Raw genomic sequence first — 15,475 nt, 5'->3', positions numbered from 1 at the left:
TATTTGATGGTATAAACTACACATATTGGAAAGCACGCATGCGCATTTTCATTCAAGCACATGACTACGATTTATGGAGTATCATAGTCAATGGGCTACACACAAACACTAATCATGATAAAGAAAGGGCTCAGCAAAATGCAAAAGCCATGAATATTCTATATTGTGCATTGGATGATAGTGAACTTAATAGCATATCTTTTTGCATAACTGCTAAGGAAATATGGAATATGCTTGAAGTTAAATATGAATGCACTAACGTTTCTAGTGAATTTGAAACTAGTTCCAAAGAAGAAGAGCATCAAACTGAAACTGAAAATCTATGCTTTGGAGCACATGAAGATGAGGTATGTACTCGAACACAAAGTGATTTTTCATTCAAAAATCAAGTACATACTGAAGCTCAATCTGATTTTACATTTGATGAACTTCATGATGCTTTTTCTGATTTATACTTAGAATATAAGAAGCTTAGTTTAAAGAATAAAAAGCTAAATCAGAAAAATCTATCTCTTGCTGAAAGCTATAATATAACTCAGAAAAATAATAAATTACTTTCAGAAGACAATGAAAGGCTAACTAAAGAAGTTAACAAATTTAAGCCTATAGTTGAAAAATTTACTATCAGCTCTGAAAAACTGAACTTAATGATAAATAATCAAAGAGCTGAATTTGAAAAGGCTGGATTAGGATATCAATCTTGGTACACACAAAAATCCCTTAATGATATATGTGTTAAATCCTCCACTATCTATCCTAAAACGGATTCTAATTTATCTGATGAACTTAATGAACAAAAACAGAAAATTAAAAATCCATCATCCACTTATATTAAATCAATGTTTGTTAAATTTAATAGGAGTATGCAGAAATACATTCCTTATAATCCTAAATTCTGCAAGCCTATGGACAAAATAGCCATTAAGAAAATATGGGTTCCAAAAGGAACAATAATAGCTAACCTACAAGGACCCAAAAGAGCTTGGGTTCCTAAGTTGAAAATCTGAATATTTTCTGTAGGTGTGTCTAGCACTCAAGGCTCCAACAAATCCTAATTTAGAAATTGGGTGCTCTAGACATATATTAAAGAATGAAACTTAAAATATACTTTAGAAAAATAATTGAAATGAAAAGAATAATGAAATTAGTAATCCTTGCATCTCATCATTCTCTTTGCCTTAGTATCTAATTAAAACATAAATTGGAGGTATTAATCAATTTTGTGATATAGGTAATATTTTTAAAAATATAATCAAATCACTTCATTTTATAGTATGCCTTACTTACTGCTGGATAAGTTGCTAAATGATTAATCAATTTATTAAGAATAACTCTATGAATTCTCTATCTACTTGATTGAGAGTTTTTATCAATGGTATTATCTTATTGATCATAGACATGAGAATGTATACTTGGTATGCCTTTAAATATATGCACTATGAATACCAAGATTAAAGAAACCACTTTTGGCATATAAAATCAACTCATACTAGTATGGACTTAATCTCAAAAGACCTTGTCATTGGTTCACTTAGATTAATTTTCGCAAGGTCAAAGTTTGCTATATATGTCATCTAGAAAAATAAACTAGATCTTTTATTGAGAATATAGTTTATCACTTTGATTCTATGTAACAATCTGAATTTTGATAGAAACAACTATTTAAGATAATTTGATTAAAACTTAACTGGTATATCTTATTGATAATTATCTTAAGCAAATAGAATCTAAGCTAAATTGCTTTTGAAAATAAGAAATTGGTTTGACTTTGATAAATCTTCTTATTGCCTCACATGGGTGTCCTTGAACCATATTATTTAATAAAGTTATCTCTTCAGTTCAAGTGACTTGTGCTTGCTTATATTTACGCAATCTCTTGAGTAAAGTGACTCAAATTCAATTATTGTCATGTCTCATGTTGAGTCATCTAGTTAAGAGATATGTTGTATGAATGTTTTTGTATCCTAGAGAACCTAATGAATTGCCTTCAAGAAAAGAAAAAGATTTTGCTAATGATACAGGATTTGTGAGCAAGAAATTTCAACTTGAAGGACACCTCGATGAAAGATACAACAAACATTCCCTTGGAAACAAAAAAAAAGAGGAAGATTTTCTTCAGCTAAGGGTGTAAAGAATCTAAAAGGTATTTGGCTTGAAGAATGCTAAATGTACTGGTAATCTAAACTCTTCTTTTGTGAGTTAGTTGAGCAAAATTAATAGTCTGAAATTATATGGTAGCATGATTAAACCTTTAATTGCTAATCATCTTAATATCATGCTTCATTCTCATGCTAGTGATAATTGTTTAATGGTGTGATTAAATTGAAGTTTACTTTTTCCTATATAATGCATAATCATGAAATACACAAGTTTATGCCTCAAATCTCTAATTCAAAATAACTTGTGATAAGCTATGAATCATTGGGCATAATGAAAATGCTGTTTGCATGATATACATTTATATGCAGCATATTAGATTAATTCTTTATTCTGCTCTTTCATATAAATTACTTGAGAATAACAAAAAGAGGGAGAGATAAAGAAAAGAAAATGAACAATTATTCAAGGAAAGTAAAATCTAAGTAAAGGCAAATGCTCCAATCTTTAGGAAAAGCAAAACAAGCATAATATATTTGGCACATTTGTAAGACTAATATGAATATTCCTTTGGAAGAGATAAAATCCGTAATTAATTACAAGAAAAGTTTGAAGTGAACATTTTAACCCTTCTATATTGCTCATCATAGGGATGGTGTCAATGGGGAGGCTAGTGGTAGTACCCGGCACTATTTGACCCAACTATTCGGTGTAGGGTATATTAGGGACGGCACAAGAGGGAGGCTAGTGGTAGTATCTCGTGCCCCTTCCAACTCCACCGGATAGGGAGCAAATAGAGTATAGAGCATAAGAAGGTAAAAATGAAAGTATATAAGAAGAATCAAGTCAAATTTTTAATCACTTAAAAACACACTTTAAGGATGAAATCAGTACAAGATTATATTTAAATAGGAGGAGTTTATTTGAAAAGAATTGATTTTGATCATTGACATGCTTGCTCTTAATATTTTAATGCATGACTTAACACATAATATATTTTGCATATGGCATGATGTCTTGAATTATGGGTTCTCAATATTTTGTAATGCTCCATGCTTGGACAATTTGATTGAATGTTTGAAATACTACATAAAATTTTTATTTGGTATTATTGAAAAGAAATTTCAGAATTGTCGTTCACAATCATCTTTAAAATCTGAAAGTTGAATAAATTTGTAAAAAGGAGAAGAGAAGGATATCTCTATTTAGGCAAAATGAATTGATTTTGTTTTATCCTTCAACTTGCCTAACTTTGGTATATAATGTTCAAATTCATACCAAAACTCAACATAAATATGAATATTCTGAATATGCTCTTATATGTTTGAAATATGTGTTTTCAATCGTAATGATTTAAGATGAGCTACAATGTGAAGATACATATCTCAAATTACAACTTTGAAAGCCTCCTTGAGAATCTTTATGAAATTCAGAATCTGATTTTGTATAAAAGCTTAAACTCAATATGAATTTCTAGATAAAACTACAGCTTAAGAAAAATAGAATAATTCTGATGCCTTGATTGCTTGCCCCGATACGCATCTGAAACATATCATTTCTTATCTTCAAAGTGTACTAATATTGGTCTGAATGATGTGTCTTTCGATGATCTTGATTGCAAACAAATATTTTTAATATATGATTTTATTTTGATATTGAAAAGATTTATTGTGCTTCATATATACATTGCTGAAAAACTGTGATTAAGAAATTGAGTTCTATAAATATATATACTTCAATGATCATCTATATGTTTTTCCTCTCCTACATTATTAAAGACTTCCATCAAAATATATATGTATATATATATTATTAAAAGAATGAATGATCTTAAGTCTAGAAATATTTCAGCTCACTCAAATGATTCTTAAAAGAAAGAAAATGTAAATGCTTTTGAAAGAATTTGAGCTTCAAATGAATCATTTTCTGATTAATATTTCAGTACATTTTCTCAAAGATTAAGAGGAAGCATAACTTGTTCTTAAAAGATTAAAAAGAGTGATTGCTATAAATTTTGAATAATTCTAGATCACTCTACATTCTTGATATCATAAAGTTTCAGTTTTATTCACGTTTATCATTAAAATCTGAAATTCAACAAAAGATAAGAATAATTAAAGAAGAATGCATCTTTTAAGGGGGAGCTTTAGATATTCAGTATCTTATCCTAAAGTTACTTTAATTTGATGCATACCTTGAATTTTATGGATTGATTTTGATGAACCTCCTTATATTGCAAGACTTGCTTTAATTATATAATAAGTTTATACCTTGAGATGAGTTCTATAAAGGTTGTCTTATCTCAAACCTTGAGTCTTATGAAAATAAAATATATTTTCGAGATTGACAATTTTATTGAACAAATTCTAAAACTCTCAAATGGAATGATTAATTAAGGGGGAGAAAGAAAATTTCAGAGGGAGAGATCATATAGAACTTAATCGTATAAATTCGCATCTAAAGATGAGACAAAGAATACTAAATGTAAAGTGGTATTAAACTTTGTGCTTCATTGAATATCTTTTGAAAGTTGGATTTCCATCTGTATTCATCGGTAAATCATTTATTTCTGAAAATTTAATTGAAAAGGATTCCATCTATCTTAGTTTTGAAAATTTATCTTGGAATCTACTTATGAGTTCTTATTGGCTTGCACTTTGGTGTTTCAATCCTGAGCCAATTCATTTTAATTGATTTTGATGCTATGATCTTTAAAGGAGTAAAAGAAAGTTTTTAAGAGAGCTCTAAAAGAACTTTCAAAGCCTTGAATATTATATCCTACATTGCATAAATTCATATTTTGGTATCTATGCTCCAATACTTTTATATCATGAGAGAACTTTGAAGTCATTAAGAATTAAGGATTCAACATAATCTTATGTTTTTCGAGTATATAAGTTTTGATCTTTATTTGCTCTTACACTATACTCTGAAAATTAATTAGATTGCTCTCATCTTGTTATATACTTAATATATATATATATATAAAGATGTTGAGTTTTCATTCGTGCCTTCTTTGAATATTATTCTTGATACTCCTTGAAATAACTTGAAAAAGATTCCATCTACACTTGATTTGAAAAATATCTTTGGAATCTACATTTAGAGATCACTTCTGGCTTACATCCTTAATATCTCATTCCTAAAGCCAAACACATAGAAATAAGATATCATTTTATTAGGGATCGTGTGCAAAATGGAAACATATGTATTGCGCATATATGTACTGAAAAACAATTAGCCGACATATTCATAAAACCCTTGAGTTAAGATAGATTCTGCACGCTAAGGAGAGAATTAGGTATATGTGATCCTTTTTATTGAAGAAATATAAAAGGGAGCCAGTAGTCTCATGATACATTCCTCCAATTTTTAAAAATCCATGAAACATGAGTCAAACTTGTTATCTATAGATTCCTTACTCATGTATCATTGTCCCAGAAAGAATTTATAAGGATTGGAAGCAAGAAAAATTTTTAGAAGCAAAAAGGAAGAGAAAAGAAAAATTCTGCACTTGGGTCGACCCAACCCAGAATAGGGTCGACCCAACGTTGAGTCGACCCAAGAAAATTCTTGAGTCGACCCAACGTCGGGACCCCACTATTAAAAGGGGGACCCGTGAGCTATCTAGGGCACTGTTTACCCTTTGTCCTCTTCCGAAAACCCTATTTCCCACTCTCAAATCTTCTCCAATCATCTCCAAACAGTAGATTACTTCAAGATCTTGGAGAAATGGGACCCGAGAGAGCCGTAGCCAAGCGATCCGAGAGAGTCTCACGATCTTGTTTAGAGACTAGGATATGTATCTAGTTCTCATATGTATTTGGTGGTTATCATGCATCTTTAAATCTTGATTGAGGAACATTGTACTTATCTTTATTTTGGGCATTAATGTATGAAAATGTTCCTATTTTGATCAATGTAGTCTGTAGTTTGTTCTTTGTTGCATCTTTTCCCATATATATATTTTTGATGATAACAAAAAGGGGGAGAAGAAAAGAAAGAGTATATCAATTTAAGAAAAGAAAAAGTATTTTATTTGAGAAGTAAAGAAAGAGTATATAAAGGAGAAGAGGAGAAAAGAGTATATAAAGGGGGAGAAGAAAAGATAGAATATTCACTTTAAGAAAAGAAAGAGTATTTCATTTGAGAAGTTAAGAAAGAGTATTAATTTTGGGAGAAGTAAAGATAGTGTTTAAAGAAAGAGTATTAACTTTGTGAGAAAGAGTGAGTAAAGAAGTTATGAAACAAAAAGAGAAATATATTGGCAAACAAATTGAAAATCATATAAGAAAGCTTATACATCTAAGGGGGAGCAATTTGCAACAATGAAATTGACTAAATCAAAAATTTCCATCAAAGTTCAGAATTTGGCACATATAAATTCAGAATTTGGCACGCACCTCTCGCACCCCGATACATAACCTGAAACTCAGAGTTTATCTCAAATTTTTGAAGTTTCATTGCTAATGAATTATAAATGAAAGGGGGAGCAATTCAAAAAGTCAAATTGGCAATATTTGAATGATATAGGGGGAGATTTCACAAGTATATATGAAAAGCTGAAATTCAGCAACTTAATCCCTTTTATAAACTGATTTTAAAGACAAGTATCAATACACTTATACTCTTTATTTTGTAATCATCAAAAAGGGGGAGATTGAGGATGATAGTGTTATTTTGATGATTAACAAGCAATTATCTAGAGTATGCTATAAGTTAAATTGATACTTCATTTATAAGTTCATTACTCTCAGTATATTTGGTTAATTGAAAATAGATACATGACCTTGTTCATTTGAATGAATCTAACCTTGAGATGCAGCAAAGTGTGGATTGCGTCGACCCAAAGGATGATTAGGTCGACCCCGGCACATCAAGAAATCATTTGGCACACTTCTGCAAAAATGGCACAGATGAACAGTGAGTTGGGTCGACCCAAGAAAAACATGAGTCGACCCAAACATCAAGATCCTCAAACAACTCAGAAAATGGTTCTCTGGATTTACTGAGAGGGTCGACCCAAGAAGAAGTTGAGTCGACCCAAGTAAGCCTTGAGTCGACCCAAAGAAAGGTTGAGTCGACCCAAATGAAGAAAGGCTGAAATTCAAGATTCTGAATTTTCTGAAAGTTGGGTCGACCCAAGAAAAGTTTGAGCTGACCCAAGGTTGGGTCGACCCAAGAAAAGTTTGAGCTGACCCAAGGGAAGGAAGGCTGAATTTCAAGTTTCTGTGTTTTCTGAGAGGGTCGACCCAAGGAATGTTTGAGTCGACCCAAGTGAAGGTTGGGTCGACCCAAGGACAGGTTGAGCCGACCCAAACACGGGCTGAACATAACGGCTAGTTGTGCAGAAATGCTTTTTGGACTCCCAACGGCTATAAACGGCTAGTTTCTTCAATCCAACGGTCAGAAAGGACTATTTGGAGGTTGGAGAAGTATTTAAGAGGGAGTATTCATTAGAGGAAGCAAGTTTTGGGAAAATACATCAAGTGCATTCAAGAGAGAACCCTAGCAAGGCAAGCTTCATCCAAGTGCTTCATTCAAGAATCAAAAGAAAGTGGTTGAGCAGATTCAAAGAGTCATCAAGAGCTCCATCCACCCTTGAAGAGTGAAGCATCCTTGACAAAGAAGAGAGAAGTCACATCAAGCGATAAATATTCTCTAAACTCTTCTTTGTAGATTATATTGTTATATTTGCTCATCTAGGAGTTTAAATCTTCTTCCTTTGTTTATTAAACTACTTGTAAAGGTTGGTTGGTTAGCCCGCAAAACCAACGGAATAGGTTGATTGGTGAACCCGGAAAACCAATTGTAAAGGTTCGTTGGTAAGCCCGTAAAACCAACATAGGTTGTTGGTAAGCCCGTAAAACCAACATAGGTTGTTGGTGAACCCGTAAAACCAATTGTATAGGTTCGTTGGTGAGCCCGTAAAACCAACATAGGTTTTTGGTGAATCCGGAAAACCAAAGTGTATAGGTTCGTTGGTGAGCCCGTAAAACCAACATAGGTTTTTGGATTGTGAGCCCGGAAAACAATCCAACTGTAATCCGCGGGATTATAGTGAATTCCCAAGGGGACGCTTGGGGAGTGGACGTAGGTGCTAAGGAGAGCACCGAACCATTATATATTGTTGTGTTTGTGTTGTGCTTGTGCTTACGTTTATTCTTGCATCATCTTCTATCTTTGCACTAGTTTAAATCATTCAAATAGTTTAAGGAAGCATCCACCGCACTTAATTAAGAAAACGTTTAAAGCACTAAAATTTAGAAGAAACCAATTCACCCCCCCCTCTTGGCTTGTCACCTTGGGCAACATCTTCTTCTCTTCATCCTTCTTCTTCCTCCTCCCAAGCACAATCAAGGATTGATTGAAAGGGAGGATATCAGCCATCAAAGTTATCTCTGCAAGGGAGCTAGCACCCCGGGGAGATAGAAAGCTTGGATCGGTTTTCTGCTTCGTGTGGATACCCGTAGAGGCCGGGCACTTGAACGGCTTCAAGCGAACCTTCATTCTAAACCACGATCATCAGTTTGCGGTGATCATCTACCCGCACAAAGGTGAAGATATGATCTTCTAATGTTATTTAAAAGTTTTTAATCCTTATCTATCTACGAACGGTTTTTAAACAACGTTCATGCGATGAACGGTTGATCCCGCACATGCCTCTTCCGCTGCATCTGAATTTTTGAATTTTCTGCGGCATGGGCGGGTTCCTAACATCTGATCATGCAGCCCTTAAGTACCTTCTCACAAAGAAGGATGCCAAGGCAAGGCTCATTCGTTGGATCCTATTGCTCCAGAAATTTGATCTCGAAATTCAAGATAAAAAGGGATTTGAAAATGTAGTGGCTGACCACTTGTCCAGACTGATTGTTGAGTCATCTGCAGAATCCTTACCTGTATCCGAAACTTTACCGGATGAACAACTAATGATGATTTTCCATACCAATATTCCATGGTATGCTGACATAGTCAACTACCTCGTTACTGAACAAATGTCCAGCTCTTGGACCAAACAGGAGCAATTTCACTTCCTAGCTCGTGTGAAGTGGTATTTTTGGGATGAACCATATTTATTCAAATACTGTCCTGATCAGATCATCTGACGGTGTATCCCTGAATACGAACAAAGGAAAGTCCTTTCCTTTTGTCATGACCATGCTTGTGGTGGTCATTTCAGTGGTAAAAAGACGGCTGCAAAGGTTTTACAATGCGGATTCTATTGGCCCACACTATTCCATGACTTATACGAGTATTGTAAAGCATGTGACCGATGTCAAAGACTAGAAAAAATTTCAAGAAGAAATGAGATGCCCCTGAACCCGATCTTAATTGTAGAAATCTTTGATGTTTGGGGTATTGATTTTATGGGTCCTTTTTCTATGTCGTTTGGGCACCAGTAAATACTTCTTGCTGTTGACTATGTGTCTAAGTGGATTGAGGTTGTCGCGTGTAAGACTAATGATCACAAAGTGGTGATCAAGTTTCTTAAGGAGTCTGTATTCGCTCGCTTTGGCACCCCTCATGCTATCATTGGTGATAGGGGGAAACACTTTTGCAATAGAATATTTAAAGCCCTTGCTAGGAAGTACAACATTACCCATAAGGTCGGTACACCGTATCATCCACAAACGAGTGAACAAGTTAAGATTTCCAACAGAAAAATCAAGACCATCCTTGAGAAAACTATCAATCCATCTCGAAAGGATTGGTCCCTTAGGTTAACAGATGCATTGTGGGCATATCGTGTGGCCTACAAAACACCAGTTGGAATGTCCCCATATAGGATTGTCTATGGCAAGGCTTGCCACTTACCTGTCGAGTTAGAACACAAGGCCTATTGGGCAATCAAACGCCTAAATTTCGATCTCGATAAGGCGGAAGAGAATAAAAAGCTTCAGCTCGATGAGCTTGAAGAAATTAGGAACGATGCTTACGAGTGTGTTAAGAAGTACAAGGATCGCATGATGGTCATGCATGATAAAATGATCACTCGTAAGGAGTTTCACGAAGGACAAAAAGTTCTTTTAGGGCTCGTTTGGTTCACGGGAAGCATTTTTTCTCCTAAAAATATGATTTCTGGGAAACAAATTCCTATAAAGAGGATGCCTAAGAAAGTACTTTTGGCATGTTTGGTTGACCATGGAAAAGTGACAAATTTCCAAAGTGCTTATGTTTGGTTGACCATCCACTTTCCTAGAAAGTTATGTATAATTTCTATTATGCCCTTAATAAAAATTAGGTTTTTAATGCCTCTTTAATGCTTCTTTAATGCTGAAGGAACTTTTTGGAAAAAAAATAAAAATGGAGTGATTTCTGCCTCATAGAAAAGTAACTTTCCCATGTTTCTCATGGAAAAGACTTTTCCATAAAATGTGGGAATCATATTCCCATGGGAATACAACTTTTCCTTCTCTCTCCTTTGAAAACTCCAATCAAACAAGAGGCATCTCATTACTTTTCCGTTGACCACACTTTCCCCCCTTCTTTTCCCGCGAACCAAACGAGCCCTTATATGATTTTCGATTACATCTATTCCCTGGAAAACTTAAATCTCGCTGGACTGGCCCATACACGGTAGAAAAAGTGCATCTGCATGGTGCAGTGATAATATGCAATTCCAAGGATGATAGGTCGTTTCAAGTCAATGGATATCGTTTAAAACCATACCTTGAGTATCTGAGTCCAAAAGTCGAGGAGACACTTCTGACTGACCCTGTCTATTATGAGTAAATTGGAATTGTTTGGCTGAAGACATAAAACTTAGCGCTTTTCGGAGGCAACCCAACATGTAAAATTACTAACAGGCAGGTTTGGAGGTATTTTTTCCAATCTTCAATTTATCCGGCCATAACAAGGTCTAATATCAGGTAATATCTTCTCCGCCCTATTACTGTTTAAATTTCTCAACATTAAGGACAATGCTGAATTTAGCTATGGGGGTGAGAATATTTTAGATTTTTCTGCCTAAAAAGATTTTGTGCCTAAAAAAGAATTTCAAATTTTTAACTCAAGTTTCAATCTTTTTTGCTGTATAAACTAGAAATTGCTCTAACAATAGCTTTGAGTTAGAAATATGATAGCAGTTCTAGCTTGAGTTTTCGTCCCACCTGTCTCCTGCTAACATAATAGAAGATGATTTAGCACCTACACGTAAGCACATGAATAGTGGGGTATGTGAACTTGCAACTAATATGAATATTTTTAATCTTCTGGATAATTTAAACTTATATGTGTGATGAACACCCTAAAAAAAGAAGAAGAAAAAAATAAAATGAGTTTATTTTAAGTCTTCTCACTGAGTAACCGGATCTCTTATCTAGCAAGCAGCAAGTGTTCGCGTAAAAAGATGAGAATGACTGAGATTAAACTCTGAGTGACTAATTTGGCCTTGGAGCCTAGTTGACTTGAGTTATTAAGTCTGTTAGGGTGTCTCTACACCTAGTGCCCTGAGCCATCTGGATCGGAAGTTATTGGCCTAACACTCGCTACATGGGTCAGTTAGAAAGCTTAATAAGGCTAGATATTGCACAAGTTATTCTACTTAGTATTCAGTATGATGAAAAGTTAAATCTTGGGTGTTCATTACCGTTTAACTCTAGAAAGTCTTGAAAATTAGAGTGATCATGTTGGAAGTAGGTGAAAGCCACTCATTTATATGATACTATCTTGCACCTCACTACATTCTTGACTTGTTAGCAGATAGATAAGGTGTAATGAAACTTGAGTTAGCGTCTGCTTAAATATGATAGCAATAAGTCTCTATTGTCCTTGCAATTCTAGGTTCATACAGTAATACTTGTTCAAATTTCGAGTTAAACATTGGAAATCCCTGACTGATGAAGTTTGTGGGTAACTTCACTACAAACTCATACGAGACAACACTCGTCCACTAGAGTAACCTAGAGGTTTAAAGGCTTGTTGCACGTGCTAAGTGCAATCATGATTCCCTACAAAAATGGGTATGTATCTCAGTTTTGTGTACTTAACTTCAATAAAAAGCCATAAGTTAGACTACATCTTTTGTACTCTCATTTTATCATTTGCCTGTTAATTGCTAGATATTGCAATAAGCTAGTTGGGGGGTATGATGAGAGCACAAAAGTGCGATCTACACGCTGCCTAAATTAGTATTACTACTAACATATAATGATAAATTCACAGGATTAATATTATATTTGTGTTTGGCACAGATTATTGTAAATTAGAGATAAAATGCATATTGAGTACAAATTGACTTCAGAAGGATGCCAACCCAAGCCGAGCCGTCTATCTTCCACGAAGCACCTCTAATCCAGCATCCCGTGTGTCCATTTGGACGAGTTCATCACAACCTTCCGAAGTCCTCCCACGTGTAGTCCATACACCCACATATCCTACTTTCCATGGCTCAGCAATTACATCCTTCCATATCAGCCCATCTCCCCCCACGGCGATATCCAACTTCATCCCGTGCGAAAACAGGGGAGAAGAAATGATCCCATGCGTCCGCGTGCGATCCTCCGTGTCCTAGGCTCCACGTCTGTTTTCTTCTCCGTTTGAGCTTTCCGGGCGAGTATCCAGCATCTTTCCAACCGTCCGTGATTCACCTCCCAGCCTCACGCATCCGTTCCAAGCTGCATCGCATCCCCCTCTTCTGGATTAGCCTCCTTCCTAGCAGCTTGTAACAGCGCTCCTTCCGTGGTCCAAAGAAGTAAGTCGATGAAGCCTCCGGAGCCAATCCAGCCATTCTCCCAGCCTCCTCCGCGATCCACCCAGTCGTCCGCATCCATGTCCTTCCGGATTTCTCCTCCACCTCTGCTTCCGCCCGTGATGCATCCAAAGATCCAGCGTCTCAGCCTCTGCCATTGTCCACGATGCATCCGGATCCACCTCCCGGAATCCCAGCTTCCCGCGAAGCATGCCCGCATTCATCTTCCACGGATCCCGCATCCGTTTCGAAGCCGTGATCCCATGCACAATCCAACCCTTCCACATTCTTCCGAGTCCGCGATCCAAGCATCCGCATTCATCTTCCACGGATCACCCTCCCACGACCAGCTCCTGTGATCCCAGCATCCCCAGCCTCCCGTGCACGATCCCAAGCACCCGTTCCCCCTCCTCTCCACACACAATCAAGGGAACCATGGCTGGCTTCAAGGCTCTGGCGATCTATATGAAGGGAGGCTCTCAACGGAAGAGGGGAGGTGGGGGGTTCTCGACGGGTTCAAAAATTTAGAGGAGGCGGACGAACAAAGTTCTGGTTCAAAAGAAAGAAAAAGAGAAATAGGGGAGAGCTCTGTTTTTCCGAGAAGAAGGAAATAAAAAAAAGTATTTTATTTTATTTGTTTTGGGAGTTCCACCGAGGGGGAGCCATGCTCTGTTTTCTTTTCTTATTTTCTTATTATTTGCAGAAGAAAAGAAGAGGAAGTTTCTTGTTATTTCTTATTTTCTTTGCAGAAGAAAAGAAGCATTAGGCTTCCAATCTTCATTTTCTTATTTTTGTAATCAAATTTCTTTTTATGAAATCCATCAATTTTCTTTCATGCAATCCATATTCTAGGTTCAGTTTAATTTATGTTTTTTATGCAATCTATTAATTTTTTTTTATGTAATCTGTGTCTAAGTTTTAATTTAATATTCTACAATTTATTTTATGCATTCTAAAATTCTTATTTTAATTGCAAAAGTTTTCTTTCTTCCCTTTGTTTATTTTTGAATAGAAAACTAGCTCTGGTTGGTTAGAGATTAAATATCCTCAAGAAATTATTTTAAAAATAATATATATATATATATATATATATATATTGCCATGAACTTAATGAAGTTTCTGATCTCTATTTGTGTGCTCCAATCGCCTCCCTGTGGATCGACCTCCTATAACCACTATTCATCGAATAGAGGATGGTAAGAGTAACATAGAAATATTTGCTTGTTGGTTGAGATTTTGACAACGACACCCTTTTTAAGTCATCCTCAGGTCTACCGAAAGAAAGCCGACAACACCAACGAACTCACAATAGGTGGCCATGGCTTCCTCCATGTTAGCATATTTTCTTGCTCGTGCCAATATTTCAGCAAAGTCGGCAGGAAAGCACTTCTCCAAGGAGAAGAGGAAGCATGACCATCGTAAACCGCCCTTCCTTGCCGACATCGTGACCTATTGATCAGATCATGGACCTTCAATGTTGCCGCATTGAAACAGTTGACATTATCCCTAAGTGACTCTTTCTCCCTCTGCTTGATGTCGAGCCGTGCATTAGAACCACAACGCTGCCTTCAACTGGAGACAAAGTGCACTACGAAGAGACGTCCATGCTACTAGGAGTGAATGGATTCAGGCCGAAGCCCTAAGAACCAAAGCTGAGCCGCTTTGCAAAGAATTGCAAGGAAGGCTTTGCAAAGCATGGCATCGGTGGCTTCATGCAGCATCATGAAAGCTTTGAAACTCTCAGGATGATCCAGAGGATCCAAGCTGTCGTCATACGGATCTACTTGGGGCATCTTGAAACGAGATGAAATCGGTTCTTTCATGATCTACCAGGAGAAGGGGGTTCCGAGAAGAAATTGAGATCATTGTTTGCCTCCGAAGCTGGTCCCCTAAGGGCCTGAATTTATCACCCCATCTCCTCGATTTTTCTATCGAGATAGACGTCCAACTGAGGTGAGGGCTCTGCATGGCGAAGAGGCGAGAGGCTTGAAATAGAGTCCTTGTTGGAATAGGGGCTTGGAGTACGTCGTTTTCCATCCCAACCAGGACTTCATCGGGTTTGCCGACTCTAGGGAGATGCTCTGAGTCTCGGCCTTGAGAGTGGTGGTTGATAAGGCACATTGGCGCATTGGTTGCTAAGAGTGGTAGTTGGGTAGAACAAATTTTGCCCGAACTGGTTTTGGCCATGCCGCAGTTTGCTACAAGCCCTAAACTATCGTGGTCAAAGTCTGCACTTATTGAATGATCAAGTTGAACTGCTCATTATTCACAGGCGCAACAGGTTGTTCCGGTGAAGTTTGTTCTAGGCTCCGCAATGATTTTCACGAGGCCGGAGCGCGGCATTGCCAGGCATGTCCACCGCAAGCTCCTCACGATCTCATGTTGGTGATTCCTCCCTTCGCTTGATATTTTTGTAGCTGGGGATTCGTCCTCTAACGCCAATCTATTGCCACAGAATCTTAGACTAAGGTCGGAGTGCAGCTCGGCTGAATGAGGTAGCAGAGGTGTGGAAAAGTTGATCTCCTTCAGAGATGGCCTACAAGAAGTCCGCTTCTAAAGAGTTTCCGGCAGGGGACCCTCCGATGCCTAAGTTAGAATAGAGAGAAAACAGTGTGGAATGGAGATATTTTGGCAAAGTAGAGTTCTCTCTAAATGAACATCACATAATTTACTTGAGGACCCCCTAAA

The sequence above is a fragment of the Phoenix dactylifera genome, chromosome 12 (assembly GCF_051530095.1).
Source record: "Phoenix dactylifera cultivar Ajwa chromosome 12, Ajwa_hap1_PhDact_Kaust_v1.1, whole genome shotgun sequence".
NCBI lineage: Eukaryota > Viridiplantae > Streptophyta > Magnoliopsida > Arecales > Arecaceae > Phoenix > Phoenix dactylifera.
Note: the sequence above shows the minus strand (reverse complement) of the source record.